The sequence below is a fragment of the Oryctolagus cuniculus genome, chromosome 6 (assembly GCF_964237555.1).
Source record: "Oryctolagus cuniculus chromosome 6, mOryCun1.1, whole genome shotgun sequence".
Classification (NCBI taxonomy): Eukaryota; Metazoa; Chordata; class Mammalia; order Lagomorpha; family Leporidae; genus Oryctolagus; species Oryctolagus cuniculus.
In genome coordinates this window covers 153,316,647-153,332,647 of record NC_091437.1, presented here as the reverse complement: position 1 = coordinate 153,332,647, position 16,001 = coordinate 153,316,647, and the positions used below count along the sequence as shown (strand labels likewise).

General features: G+C 43.0%; 1 long non-coding RNA gene across 1 annotated transcript in view; it reads left to right on the top strand.

Moving 5' to 3' along the window:
- The window catches only part of LOC127490620 (uncharacterized), a 69,075-nt gene extending 53,859 nt beyond the window's left edge, over nucleotides 1-15,216 (top strand). The window contains exon 3 of the long non-coding RNA XR_007918733.2: nucleotides 15,130-15,216. This is a non-coding gene — a long non-coding RNA (uncharacterized lncRNA). The remainder of the gene's footprint in view (nucleotides 1-15,129) is intronic.
- The last annotated feature ends 785 nt before the right edge of the window (nucleotides 15,217-16,001 follow it).

The window sequence follows — 16,001 nt, the reverse complement described above, 5'->3', positions numbered from 1 at the left end:
TGGAACAGAATTGAAACACCAGAAATCAACCCAAACATCTACAGCCAACTTATATTTGATCAAGGATCTAAAACTAATTCCTGGAGCAAGGACAGTCTATTCAATAAATGGTGCTGGGAAAATTGGATTTCCACGTGCAGAATCATGAAGCAAGACCCCTACCTTACACCTTACACAAAAATCCACTCAACATGGATTAAAGACCTAAATCTACAACCTGACACCATCAAGTTACTAGAGAACATTGGAGAAACCCTTCAAGATATTGGCACAGGCATAGACTTTCTGGAAAAGACCCGGGAGGCACAGGCAGTCAAAGCCAAAATCAACTATTGGGATTGCATCAAATTGAGAAGTTTCTGTACTGCAAAAGAAACAGTCAGGAGAGTGAAGAGACAGCCAATAGAATGGGAAACAATATTTGCAAACTATGCAACAGATAAAGGGTTAATAACCAGAATCTACAAAGAGATCAAGAAACTCCACAAAAACAAAACCAACAACCCACTTAAGAGATGGGCCAAGGACCTCAATAGACATTTTTCAAAAGAGGAAATCCAAATGGCCAACAGGCACATGAAAAAATGTTCAAGGTCATTAGCAATGAGGGAAATGCAAATCAAAGCCACAATGAGGTTTCACCTCACCCCGGTTAGAATGGCTCACATGCAGAAATCTACCAACAACAGATGCTGGCGAGGATGTGGGGAAAAAGGGACACTAACCCACTGTTGGTGGGAATGCAAACTGGTCAAGCCACTATGGAAGTCAGTCTGGAGATTCCTCAGAAACCTGAAGATAACCCTACCGTTCGACCCAGCTATCCCACTCCTTGGAATTTACCCAAAGGAATTTAAATTGGCAAACAAAAAAGAGGTCTGCACCCTAATGTTTATTGCAGCACAATTCACAATAGCTAAGACCTGGAACCAACCTAAATGCCCATCAACGATAGACTGGATAAAGAAATTATGGGATATGTACTCTTTAGAATACTATACCGCAGTAAGAAACAATGAAATCCAGTCATTTGCAACAAAATGGAGGAATCTGGAACACATCATGCTGAGTGAAATAAGCCAGTCCCAAAGGGACAAATACCATATGTTCTCCCTGATCGGTGACGACTGACTGAACACCAAGAGGGAAACCTGTTGGAGTGAGGTGGACAGTATGGGAAACGGTGGCTAGATCAGCATAGCCCTGACTGTTAATGAACAACTTAATACATTATCCCTCTTAGTAGTTTTTTTTATCTGTTCTACTTAATATGACTGATTTAGTTCTGTAATTGATGCACAGTTATTCTTAAGTGTTGAAAATTAACTGAAATGTGATCCCTGTTGAACATGGGAGTGGGAATGGGAGAGGGAAGAGATGTATAATTTGGGACATGCTCAGGCTGACTTGCCCCACGTGGTGGAGTTGGAAGCATACCAGGGGATTCCAATTCAATCCCATCGAGGTGGCATGTACCAATGCCATCTCACTAGTCCAAGTGATCAATTTCAGTTCACAATTGATCATAATGAAAGGACTAAGAGTCAAAGGGAGCACATAAACAAGTCTAGTACCTGCTAACACTAACCGATGGAATAAATAAAGGGGAGAGTGATCCAACATGGGAAGTAAGATACTCAGCAGACTCATAGAATGGCAGATGTCCTAAATAGCACTCTGGCCTCAGAATCAGCCCTAAAGGCATTTGGATCTGGCTGAAAAGCCCATGAGAGTATTTCAGGCATGGAAAGCCAAGACACTCTGGCAAAAGATCTCTGTGAGTGAGATCCCAGTGGAAAAACAGGTCATCAAAGAAGGAGGTACCTTTCTCTGAAGGGAGGAGAGAACCACCACTTTGACTATGACCTTGTCTAAACAAGATAAGAGTCGGAGAACTCAGAGGGCTTCCATAGCCTTGGAAACTCATGACTGGAGCATAGGGAGATTACTGATGCCATAGACAGGAGTGTCAATTGGTAAAGTCAACAACAGGAGTCACTGTGCACTTACTCCTCATGTAGGATCTCTGTCCTTAATGTGCTGTGCATTGAGATTTAATGCTATAACGAGTACTCAAACAATATATTTCACTTTGTGTTTCTATGGGGGTGCAAACTGTTGAAATCCTTACTTAATGCATACTAAACTGATCCTCTGTAAAAAAAAAAAAAAGAAAGAAATTATCAATTCCCAACTTGACTCTCACTGGGATTAAACATGACAATAGGTCTGCTCTGATTTCATCATCATTTTAAAAAAATCATCTATTATTTTTCACTTTATGTTTCTGTGTGGGAGCAAACTGTTGAAATCCTTACTTAATGTATACTAAGCTGATCTTCTGTATATTAAGATAATCGAAAATGAATCTTGATGTGAATGGAAGGGGAGAGGGAGTGGGAAAGGGGAGGGTTGTGGGTGGGAGGGACGGTATGTGGGGGAAGCCATTGTAATCCATGAGTCATACTTTGGAAATTTATATTCATTAAATAAAAGTTTAAAAAAAAAAAGAATGGGAAAAAAAAAGATTCTAAAATGTGCACGAGAGAAATGCCAGATAACTTTCAGTGGATATCCAATTAGACCCATGATGGACTTCTCATCAGAAACCCTACAGGCTAGGAGAGAATGGAGAAATATATTCTAAGTCTTAAGAGAAAAGAACTGTCAAGCTAGAATACTATACCTTGCAAAGCTCTCATTTATGAATGAAGGTGAAATAAAGACCTTGCATGACAAAGAGAAATTGAAAGAATTTGTCACTACCTGTCCAGCCCTGCAGAAGGTTCTTAAGGATATGAGGCACAAAGTAAAACAGAAACATGGTTATCACTATGAAAGAAAGTAAAGGAAGGAAGTCTCCCAGTAAAAGTACAAAGGAAATCCAAAGTAAAAATAGGAATAGTTCTGGAAAAATGGCAGGGCAAAATTGTTACTTATCAATAGTTACCTTGAATGTAAATGGCCTCAACTCTTCAGTTAAAATACACAGACTGGCTGGATGGATTAAAAAACAAAACCCATATATTTGCTGCCTACAAGAAACTCATCTCACCAACAAAGACACATGCAGACCGAAAGTGAAAGGATGGAAAAGATATTCCATGCTAACAGAAACCAAAAAAGAACTCATGTAGCCACCCTAATATCAGACAATATAGACTTTAACACAAAAACTTTTAAGAGCGATAAAGAAGGGTTATGTGTAATAATGATTAAAGTATCAATTCAACAAGAAGATGTAACTATAAAAATGTATATTCACCTAATTACAGGGTACTTGGCTATTTAAAAGAAATGTTAAGGGATCTAAAGGGAGACATAGACTCAAACACAATAGTAATGGGGGACTTCAATACCCCACTTTCAGCAATGGACAGCTTAACCAGATAGAAAATCAGCAAGGAAACAACAGAATTAATTGACACTGTAGACCAAATTGACCTAACAGATATCTACAGAACTTTTCATCCTACAGTTGCAGAATACACATTCTTCTCAGCAGTTCAGATACCCATCAAAACAGAAGGACATTCTTCTCAGAAAATAGAAAAAATATATAGAAAAATGATGCTGAAATTCACATGGAAACAGAGGTGACCCCGAATAGTTAAAGCAATCTTATGCAACAAAAACAAACATGGAGGCATCACAATATCAGATTTTCAGACATACTACAGGGCAGTTATAATCAAAACACCCTGGTACTAGTACAAAAACAGATGGATAGACCAATAGAACAGAATAGAAATGCCAGAAATCAAGCTTCTACAAATTTATATTTGAACAAGGAGCTAAAATCAATCCCTTGAGCAATGACAGTCTCTTCAACAAATGGTGTTGGGAAAACTGGATTTGCACCTACAGCAGTATAAAGCAAGACCCCTTTCTTACACCTTACACAAAAACCTACCAAAATGGACTAAAACCTAAATTTATGACCTACGTCCATCAAATTATTAGAGAACATTGGGGAAACCCTTCAAGATATTGGCATAGGCAAAGAGTTCTTTGAAAAGACCTTAGAGGCACAGGCAATCAAAATTAACAAATGAGATTACATCAAATTGAGAAACTTTTGGACTGCAAAAGAAACACTCAGGAAAGTGAAGAGGCAACTGACAGAATGGGAGAAATTATTTTCAAACTATGCAACTGATAAAGGATTCATAACCAGAATATATAAAGATATCAAGAAACCTAACACCAAAACAAACAACCTAGTCAAAAAGTGGGCAAAGGACTTAAACAGGCATTTCTCAAAAGAGGAAATCCAAATGACCAACAGACACATGAAAAAAATGCTCAGGATCACTAGCCATCAGGGAAATGCAAATCAAAAGCACAATGAGGCTTTACTTCACTCCTGTTAAAATGGCTTTTAATTAACAAACAACAAATGCTGGTGAGGATGTGGGGAAAAAGGTATCCTAATCCACTGTTAGTGGGAATGTAAACTGTTAAAACCACTATGGAACACAGTTTTCAGAAGCCTCAGAAATCTGAATATAGACTTACCATATGAATCAGCCATCCCACTCCTGGGAATTTACCTAAGTGAAATGAAATCAGCAATTAAAGGAGCTATCTGCACCCCCATGTTTATTGCAGCTCAGTTCACAATAGCTAAGACATGGAATCCACCTAAATGCCAGTCAAATGAAGACTGGATAAAGAAATTTTGGGATATGTACTCAATGGAATACTATACAGTGGTTAAAAAAAATGAAATCCTGTCATCTGCAACAAAGGGCTTGAGTCTGGAAAACATCATACTTAGGGAAATAAGCCAGTCCCAAAGGGACAAATACAGAGGCCATAAGTGCCAGATGTGTGAATCAGAGATGCCTTGGCATTGTCTCAGAGACAATGTTCTCCCTGATCTGTGATAACTAATAGAGCACCTAAAAGGAAATTTGTAGGAGTGAAATTGACGCTTTGAGAAGCAATGACTTGAACAGACCTTGTCTTGACTGTTGAGGAACAGTTCTTTTTTCTCTTCTTCATACTATTTGTTGAACTCTTTACTTAACATAGAGTTAATCATATGTGTATAAAGTCAATTGAAATTGATCTCAGTAAAAAATATGAGTGGGAATAAGAGAGGGAAAAGGAAGTCTGTAATGTAAAGCTGTATAGTTTTGCATACATTCCTACAGATTTACTTCTAAGAGTGCAGTTTAAAAACTTGCCATGGGACCCCAAATACCATTATGCTGGGTGGTAAAAATGCCAGCTTAAGTGTTAGAGTGACCATATTGAGTATGCACATATGATCCTATAGATAGGATTAAGTGTTAGAGGGATCATATAAATAAGATGAAATGTCTGGTAATAATAATAGATAGAATTAAAAAGGAGAGAATGTTCCCAACATGGGAAGCAGTCCACATAGCAGACTCATAGAATGACAATTGCTTTAAATAGCTCTCTGACCTCAGAATCAGCCCTTAAGATATACTGATCTGGTTGAAAAGCCCATGAGAGCATTTCAGGCATGGAAAGCCAAGACAGTGTGATAAAAAAATGTCCTACGTGAAGGACCTCTGTGAAAGATACCCCAGAGAAAAGAAGTGACCATCAAAGAAGGATATTCTTTTCTCTGAATTGAAGAGAGAACTTTCATTCTGCTTATGCCCTTGTCTAAAAGCTGACAGAGATTGTGGATTCAAAATAATTCCATAGCCTCCGCAGCTCATGACAAGAACCTTGGGTGATCACTGACGTTATATATAAGAGTGTTAACTGTTAAATTAACAACAGGAGTCACTGTGCATTTACTTCCCATGCAGGACTTCTGTCCTCAGTGAGTTGTATTATGAGAATTAACTGTAAAACTTGTTCTCAGTGTGTGTGTGTGTGTGTGCGCGCACAAATTATTGAAATTTTTACTTAGTATAGAGTAAGTCTTCTGTGTATAAAGTTAATTGAATATGAGTCTTAACGGAGAACAGGACTGGGAATTGGAGAAATAGGGGGAGGTGGGGTGGGAGTGTGGGTAGGAGGGCGGATATGGTTGGAAAAATCACTATATTCCTAAAGTTAAAGTTATGAAATTTGTATTCATTAAACAAAAAGTTTCTTTGGGGAAAAAAGTGAGTTAAGTCAAATTGTCTCTGAGGTTTCTTCCTAGCCTGGGCATCTCTGATTCACACATCTGGCACTGATGGCCTCTGTAAGTTTTCCATGGGTTTGTGCAAAGCAACAAGAAGAGGTTACCTTACTGGTATTTTAGACTATTCTGAAGTGCGATGGTGATAGTGGTGGAAATTTTTAGTTGCTTACTATGTTCCAGAAGTCATGTTTAATATTTAACAAGAATCACTTCACTTAAGGTTTATAACAATCATATTGTATTGTGGGTACTGAGTCCCAGAGTGATTAGGTCACAGAGCTAGTGAGTCATGGTCCTGGGATTGGAATCCAGACAAGGTGACACCTCTGGAACCCTAATTCCTACATTCTCATGTTTCTCACTTAACTTCTAGGCTATTCAGAGTATGAATTGGGGAGAGGGTGGCAAAGAGAAAGAGAGAAAGTAGTCTATTAAAGGGACAATTGATGTGAAGTAAGGCAATCAAGGAAGGCTCTACAGAGGAGGTAATGGTGAACAAGAGTGCTATAGATGCTTGGGGTGGACTAGGGAAGGGAAAGGCTTTGGAAGCTGAAGGAACAGCATACACAAAGCACAGAGATTTGGAATTGTTCCATGTGTGGGAAACTGCAAATGTTTAAGGGAAGAAGGCTAAGATGAGATGGGATGGGTGAGCATACATAGGTCATGTGGACCTCTGTGTGCCAGGCTATGCCTAAGGACTATAAGCAGAGGAGTGACAAGCCATATTTTCCTGTATTCCTTAAGAAGAACAGGTAAAGAACTTCAAAATGTTCATGGCAAATGGAAATAAAAGATAAGTTATTTTGGTGCAAGAAAAATTTGAAATCCATGCAAACAATGGCTGGCGCCATAGCTCAATAGGCTAATCCTCCACCTAGCGGCGCCGGCACACCGGGTTCTAGTCCCAGTCGGGGCACCAGATTCTGTCCCGGTTGCCCCTCTTCCAGGCCAGCTCTCTGCTGTGGCCCAGGAAGGCAGTGGAGGATGGCCCAAGTGCTTGGGCCCTGCACCCCATGGGAGACCAGGAGAAGCACCTGGCTCCTGCCTTTGGATCAGCGCAGTGCGCCAGCCACAGCGCGCCAGCCATGGTGGCCATTGGAGGGTGAACCAACGGCAAAGGAAGACCTTTCTCTCTGTCTCTCTCTCTCACTGTCCACTCTGCCTGTCAAAAAAAAAAAATCCATGCAAACAAGAGGTCTTCAAATGGTCCATGAAAACACACTGTGTATGGATTTCAGAAATTTTTGCACAAAAAACGTTATCTTTTAATTTTATTTTCCCACAAGCCTTTGGAAGTACCTTTTGTAATGAGAATATCACCATGGAAAATAGTAGATTTAAACTGAGAAGATTGCTTAGGAATCTCATGAGACCCTGAATATGGGGAACCGGGTCTTCATCATCATCATCATCATCATCATCCTAACCTATTAACAACATGCACATTTATTAAGCAAGTGTGCTGGACAACCTGCATTCATGATCTCATGTAAATCTGGTTTTGCTATAACCCTCTGATGGGCAATTCTTATTGTTTCTTTTTTACAGTTGAGGAAACTGGTACTTTTAGAGCCTAAAGTAGCTCAAAGTCTTAACTGATAATAAGCAATAGCGCCTGAGAATCAGCCCCAGGCTGTCTGATTCCAGGCCCCTGTAGCTCTTTTCCATGTTGATAGTTTTCGAATTCTGGTGTGCATAGGAGATACCTGGAGAGCTTGTTCAAAATGCTAATTCTCAACTACTCTCATTCCTCTCACCCCTGGCTGGTAATTCCCTTAGTATGGGAAATGCCTGAGAGTCAGGATTTTTGGACATACTCCAGATAGTTCTGATACGGGGTTTGGGGACAAATCTTAGAAGACCACTGCTCTTCAGGAGCTCACCACCAGTAGGGAAGTGAGAATATTAATCAAGAAGGCAAAAGTTGAGTAACTCTCCTAGGATGGCCTATTGGCACAGAACTTTCTGGAGAGTGACCAGTGATGAGTTCAGGGACAGGTGTCTTTAAGCCAGAGTTTCCAACTCCACAAGACACACTGCTCAAAGATGTGAATGACAAGGCTGTGCTAATTCTGCTTCTGTGCTGACTTCCTTTGACTTCTGTAATACATTTCCCACAGAAGTTTATTCCTTCCCAGCTCTGAAGGCATGAAGTCAAGAGTCAAGGTACTGGATGGGCTGTGATCCCTGCATCCCTGCAGAGGCGCTAGAAAGAGCACCTGTCCTTGCCTCTGCCTGATTCTGGTGGCTCCTTTTGTTCCTTGGCTCGTGGCTGAGTGTTCTTTCATCATATTCACATGTTCTTTTCCTCCTGGTATTTGTCTCTGAGATGGATGCTTGCTATTGAGTTTAAGTCTCACGTGTTCTCTACATCCTTTTCCCCAAAGAGCTCACATTCACAGATTCCAGGGATTGGTGGGGGAGACATCATCTAACCCATTAAACATTTGCACTGTATCACCCTTTATGAATTGCTTCTTTTTTAAAGATTTATCTTATTTATTTGAAAGAGTTACAGAGAGAGGTAGAGACAGAGAGAGTGGTCTTCCATCCGCTGGTTCACTCCCCAGATGGCCGCAATGGCTGGAGCTGCGCCGATTTGAAACTAGGAGCCAGGAGCCAGGAGCTTCTTCTGGGTCTTCCAGTGGGTGCAGGGGCCCAAGGACTTGGGCCATCCTCCACTGCTATCCCAGGTCATACCAGAGAGCTGGATCGGAAGAGGAGCAGCTGTGACTAGATCTGGCGCCCATATGGGATGCTGGCACTTCAGGGTAGGGTGTTAACCCACTGTGCCACAGCGCCGGCCCCATGAATTGCTTCTGTAGATGAAAACTTTTTTTTTTGACAGGCAGAGTGGACAGTGAGAGAGAGAGAGAGACAGAGAGAAAGATCTTCCTTTACCATTGGTTCACCTTCCAATGGCCGCTGCGGCCGGCGCCGGCGCACCGTGCTGATCCGAAGCCAGGAACTAGGTGCTTATCCTGGTCTCCCATGCAGGTGCAGGGCCCAAGGACTTGGGCCATCCTCCACTGCACTCTCGGGCCACAGCAGAGAGCTGGCTTGGAAGAGGGGCAACCGGGACAGAATCTGGTGCCCAGACCGGGACTAGAACCCGGTGTGCCGGCGCCGCAAGGCGGAGGATTAGCCTATTGGGCCACGGCGCCGGCCGCAAACTTGTTTAAAATGAGCCTCACAACCAACCACCCATGAAGCAGCCAAGACACATCATTACTGGTACCTCCATATGGCCATTACAGGAAGTGAAGTGAAGCCCAAGCTTGGGCCACAGGTTAGAGGCACCGACCTGAGCCAGTGCTGGGAGGTCCTGTCTTAGAGTACAGTTTCATGGCTGGGCTTTGAAGGATGAGGGGCATAGACACAAAAGCACCAGGGCTTCCAAAGCTCTGGGGAAAGGCAGACGATATTTAATCACAGTTTAAGTGTTTGTAAGTAAGTGGCTCATAGGGAAACACACTTAGGATTTATTTTCCCTCCACTATATTTTAGAAAATTCTTCTGAAGTAGTTGCTAATATTTAAAAATTATAAGAAAAATATGGATTTAAAAATTATTTTGTTTGATAAGGTGGACAAATACAGATGTAGGAACATAGTGATACTTGCCACCCTACCCTTCTTCCCACCCATGCTCCAACCTGTCTTCCTCCTCCCTCTCTTATTCCCACTCTTAATTGTTACAAAGATCTATTTACAATGATCTATTATTTATGAGTATACTTTGTACTCATAAGTTTAACCTTAGACTAAGTTAGAGTTCCACAAATAGTAAGAAGATTAAAACACTATTGCTCAGCAGAAGACAAGAGCTGTAAACAATAATCAAACCTCAAAATGTCAATTTCACTCATATACATTACATTATTTTTGTATTCTATTAGTAACTCAAGATCAGGGAAAAATATCACTTCTGTTAAAAAAGATTTATTTAAGATTTATTTATTTATTTATTTATTTATTTTTTGACAGGCGGAGTGGACAGTGAGAGAGAGAGACAGAGAGAAAGGTCTTCCTTTGCCGTTGGTTCACCCTCCAATGGCTGCCGCGGCCAGCGCGCTGCGACCGGCGCACCGCGCTGATCCGATGGCAGGAGCCAGGAGCCAAGTGCTTTTCCTGGTCTCCCATGGGGTGCAGGGCCCAAGCACCTGGGCCATCCTCCACTGCACTCCCTGGCCACAGCAGAGGGCTGGCCTGGAAGAGGGGCAACCGGGACAGAATCCGGCGCCCCGACCGGGACTAGAACCCGGTGTGCCGGCGCCGCTAGGCGGAGGATTAGCCTAGTGAGCCGCGGCGCCGGCCTTATTTATTTATTTATTTATTTATCTGAAAGATGAAGTGACACAGAGAGAGGAATAGACAGAGGTAAAACTCTTTCGTCTGATTCATTCCCAAAATGGCCACAACAGCCAGGGTTGGGTCAGGTGAAGTCAGGAGCTTGGATTTCCACCTGAGTCTCCCAGATGGGTGGCAGGAGCTCAAGTAGTCAGGCCATCTTCTGCTGCCTTTCCAGGCACATTAGCAGGAAGCTGGATTGGAAGTGAAGCAGCTGGGATTTGAACTAGCACTTGATATGGGTTGCCAGCATTTGCAAGTGGTGGCTTATCCGCTATGCCACAGGCTGGTCTTCTGGATTTTAACACTGGAAAATGTGATCAGAAAATTGAGCAAATCTCAGTGCCCATCTTCACTGGCAAACATCAGGAGCTGAGTAGAAGTTGCTCCTTTAAACAGTTTTTTTCTCATACTATTTGTTGAACTCTTTACTTAGTATAGAGTTAATCACATGTCTGTAAAGTAAATTGAAAATAGACCTTAGTAAAAAAATTCAGAAAAAGTACGTAAAACAAGAAATTGCTGCTTTAGATGTGGTGTGGTTCTATTGTTTATAGCTGTTACACAAACCACCCTAGAACTTAGTGTCATACCACAACTATTTCCTTGTGTTCTCAGATTTCACAGGTCAGGAATTTGAATCAGACACAGCAGGGATGGCTGGTCTCTGCCTCCTGGTGTCTGAGCTGGAAGACTTGCAGGAGGTAACTCTAGCAGAGTGGGGCTGAAGGAGTCACTGCCAACGTGTGGACTCCCGGGCTGAGATCACCCCAAGGGGAGCTCACTCTGGACTGTTGGCAGGAGTACCCTTGCTCTGTGCCTCCCTGTGACACCGTCACTGATTAGAAGAGGGAATGTTCTTCGAGGGACACTTTCCTTCACAGCATGGCTTCTGAGGCTACATTTCTGCTGCACTGCTGGATGGAAGAGTCCAAGAACTTGAGGCTGTTTCCCCCCAAAATCTCCAAAGAGCATGTGGGAACATGTCTTTAAATAAAAATAAAAAGATTTATTTATTTGAAAAGGAGAGAGAGAGACAGAGAAAGAGAGAGATCTTCCATCTGCTGGTTCACTCCCTAAACGCTTGCAACATCAGGGTTGGGCCGAGATGAAACCAAGAATAAGAATCTCCATCCGTGTCCCTCACATAGGTGACAGGGACCCAAGCACTTGGGCCACCATACGCTGCCTTCCCAGGCTCAGTAGTGGGGAACTAGATTGGAAGCACAGAGTAGCTGGGACTCTGGCTCTCTGATATGGCTGTGCCCTGCCCCTTTTGACTTTTCAAATATTTATTTACTTGCAAGGCAGAGAGGGAGAGAAGGAAAGAAGGGGAGAGGTGGTGGTGGGGGAAGAGACAGAGAGAGAGGGAGAGGGAGAGAGAGGTGTTTTTAAGAACCAGGTCTTGACATGCAGGTGATGGGGTCAAACTCTTCAGTTAATTTCACAGTGTCATTGTAACACTATCAGTCCCTGCAAATCCCCTCTCATCTATCTTTGCATCTATTAACAAATTAATTTATTTCCAATTTTAATTCTCATCCTGCTTTCCCCATGGGTGGTATTCTACTGCACTGACATTTATTTTATTTATCTTTCTGTTTGTAGGTACTCTGGTAAGATAGATAGTGCTTTGGATCTGCAAAGTTTAATTTACATAACAATATTATCTCAGAGATCATATTATGTTTCTGAGCTTTCCGTCTCAGCCTGGGGTTTGAAGATCCATTGTGTTGTTTTGTAGACACCTGAGCCATGGCTTCTGACTGCTGCTGGCTAATCTACTGTGTACTCCTTTTCCTCCCTCCTATGATGGGCATGTGGATGGATGCTTCCATGCTGTGCCACCTGCTGCGAGAAACAAAGCCACCCATGTTTTCCTGATGGGACTCATGGAAGGGATTCTTTGGGGAACGCATCTAAGAGTAGGGAGATTGGGTCAAATAAGGCATGCATTCCGGTTTCACTCACCTCAGCTGTTGTCACTCCCACCAGCAGCGTGTGGATGTTCCAGAACCCCTGGGTCCCATCGACTCTTGGTGTTGCTGAGCTTCCTTGTAGTCTCATTTCATGATTTATTTCCTGACTCCTCATGAGTTTGGCCACTCTTCCTCTGCCCATTGGGCTACCTCCTTTAGGAAGCTGCCTTTCATACTCATTGTGATCTCTCTCTTGCTGCCTGTCTTGTCTTGATGCTTTGCAGGGGCATATGCCCTTTGGTTTGTACCAAGGTGCACTCAGTTCACTGATTGATGTTATTTGCTGGTGCCTGCAGGCAGGTGAGTTTGCGTCTCTGGCAGGATTCTGCTGGAAGGAAGCAGGGTTGAGATCCGTCCCACCTAACTAAGATATGGCGGAAAGGGTGATTAGGTCAGGCTTTCCAGAGAAAGTGTGCTAGTTTCCTGTGGTGGGTATAGCAAATTCACATGAGGATGAGTGATAAAACAACAGAAACTCAGCCTACTTTTGTAGTTTTGGTCTCCAGAAACTCAAAATCAGTTTCACTGAGCCAAAAATCAAGATGTGCTGGGGTCTGTGGCATAGTAGGTTAAGCATCCGCCTACTGCGCTGGCATCCCATATGGGCACCGGTTTGAGTTCTGACCACTCCACTTCTGATCCAGCTACCCTGCAGATGACTTGGGAAGGCGGAGGAAGATGGCTCAAGTGCTTGGGTCCCTGCTACCCTGTGGGAGACCTGGAAGAAGCTCCTGGCTCCTGGCTTTGGATCAGCCCAGCTCTAGCTATTGTGGCCATTTGAAGAGTGCAGCAATGGATGGAGGACCTCTCTCAGTCTCTTCCTCTCTCTGTGTGTAACTCTGCCCCTCAAATAAATCTTTTTTTTTTTTCAAAAGATGTGTTAGGGCCATGCTACTTTTGCAGGCTCTCAGAGTGGATCCTTCCTGGCCTCTTCCAGCTTCCTGTGGCTACTGGTGTGTGTGTGTGTGTGTCCATATCTCTCCCATTTCTTCATCTGTGGTCACACTGCCTCCTCTTCTCTCTGCATCTACCATCTTTCTGCATCTCTCTTACTAGGATATTTGTGATGGATCATCCAGAATAATGTTTATCCCCAAATCCCTACACATCCTACAAAAACTTCACCACATAAAGTGACACTCACAGGTTCCAGAGGTGAGGACCTCATGTCTCTGGGGAGCATCATTCAGTCCACGGAAGGCAATGTTTAATTTGAGCCAGGAGAGCAAGAAAGAATGAGGAGTGTCTTGGCTTTCCATGCCTGAAATACTCTCATGGGCTTTTCAGCCAGATCCAAGTGCCTTTAGGGCTGATTCTGAGGCCAGAGTGCTATTTAGGACATCCGCTATTCTATGAGTCTGCTGAGTATCTCACTTCCCATGTTGGATCACTCTCCCCTTTATTTATTCTATCGGTTAGTGTTAGCAGGTACTAGACTTGTTTATGTGCTCCCTTTGACTCTTAGTCCTTTCATTATGATCAATTGTGAACTGAAATTGATCACTTGGACTAGTGAGATGGCATTGGCACATGCCACCTTGATGGGATTGAACTGGAATCCCCTGGTATGTTTCCAACTCTACCAATTGGGGCAAGTCAGCCCGAGCATGCCCCAAATTATACATCTCTTCCCGATCTCTGTGAGTGAGATCCCAGTGGAAAGAACAGGTCTTCAAAGAGGGAGGTGCCTTTCTCTGAAGGGAGGAGAGAACCTCCACTTTGACTATGACCGTGTCTAAACAAGATAAGAGTCGGAGAACTCAAGGGGCTTCCATAGCCTTGGAAACTCATGACTGGAGCATAGGGAGATTACTGATGCCATAAACAGGAGCGTCAATTTGTAAAGTCAACAACAGGAGTCACTGTGCACTTACTCCTCATGTGGGATCTCTGTCCTTAATGTGCTGTGCATTGAGATTTAATGCTATAACGAGTACTCAACCAGTATATTTCACTTTGTGTTTCTATGTGGGTGCAAACGGTTGAAATCTTTACTTAATGTACACTAAACTGATCTTCTGTAAAAAAAAAAAAAGAAAAAAAAAAAAAGAAAAAAGAAACTATCAATTCCCAACTTGACTCTCACTGGGATTAAACATGACAATAGGTCTGATCTGATTTCATCATCATTTAAAAAAAATCATCTATTATTTTTCACTTTATGTTTCTGTGTGGGAGCAAACTGTTGAAATCCTTACTTAAGGTATACTAAGCTGATCTTCTGTATATTAAGATAATCGAAAATGAATCTTGATGTGAATGGAAGGGGAGAGGGAGTGGGAAAGGGGAGGGTTGTGGGTGGGAGGGACGGTATTGGGGGGGGGAGCCATTGTAATCCATGAGTCGTACTTTGGAAATTTATATTCATTAAATAAAAGATAAAAAAAAAAGAAAGAATGAGGAGACAGAAGGTGACAGAGGCACAAGGAACCTAACATAACTGGAGAAACTGCAAGGAGTTTGGAGGCAGGCCTAGGACAGGAGAGAGGAAGGTTGATGCTGGATGGAGAGAAGGGCTGAGAGGCTGGGATCTCAGAGCGTGAGAGCCCTGAGCAGGCACAGGCAGAACAGCATGCTGTAGGGTCGAGTCACAGTGGGTTTAGGAAAGGTATTTATTTCTTTAGGTGGCTTTTGTTTTTCCTCTATCACTAGTAAAATGTCTGCCCTCAAAATTTGTTATCAGGGAGAAATAGACTCTACAGCTATCAAGAAACCAGGCTCAGTCTTTGCACCTACCTGTGTGACCTTGGGTAAGTGGTTTGATTAATTTTTCTCCCTCTGCAAAATAGAATGCGATGGTCTTGAAACATGGCTGTGAGTTTTTTCACACCATTGCCTTTTGTAAGTGGAGGAAAAGTCCCTTCCCATTGAATTTGGGTGGAGTTGTGACTGCTTTGACTAACATACTACAGCTGCTGTGACACCGTGACTTCTGAGACTAGGCCATTCTCAGGTATTAGGGTTTCCCTCCTTTGTTGGAACACTTTCCCTTGGGGCCCTGAGATACATACAAGAACGTCAAGCACCCTGAGAAGGTTCTCTTGGACAGGTCTCTGATCAGCAGCCTTCATGATTTTCAAGTCCAGGAGACAGACATGTGAGTGAATGAGCCTGCAGGTGATTCCAGCCCGTCATTCAAGTATTTTCTACTGAGACACAGGCATTTTTGTAAAAGATTTATTTTATGTATTTGAAAGGCAGAGTTACAGAGATGGAGGGAGGAAACAAGAGAGGCAGTGAGAGAGAGATCATCCATCTGCTGGTTCACTCCCCAAATGGCTGCAACATCTGGGGCTGAGCCAGGCCAAAGTCAGGAGCCTGGAACTCCATCTGGGTCTCCTGTGTGGGTGGCAGGGGCTCAGGGAGTTAGACCATCTTCCACTGCTTTCCAAGGCACATTAGCAGAGAGCTGGATCAGAAGTGGAGCAGCTGGGACTTGAACCATTGCCCGTATGGGATACCAGCATTGCAGGCAGCAGCTTAACCTGCTGCACTACAACACCAGTCCTGAGACCCAAACATTTTGAGAAGTTAGGAGGCATTGCACACTGTGCC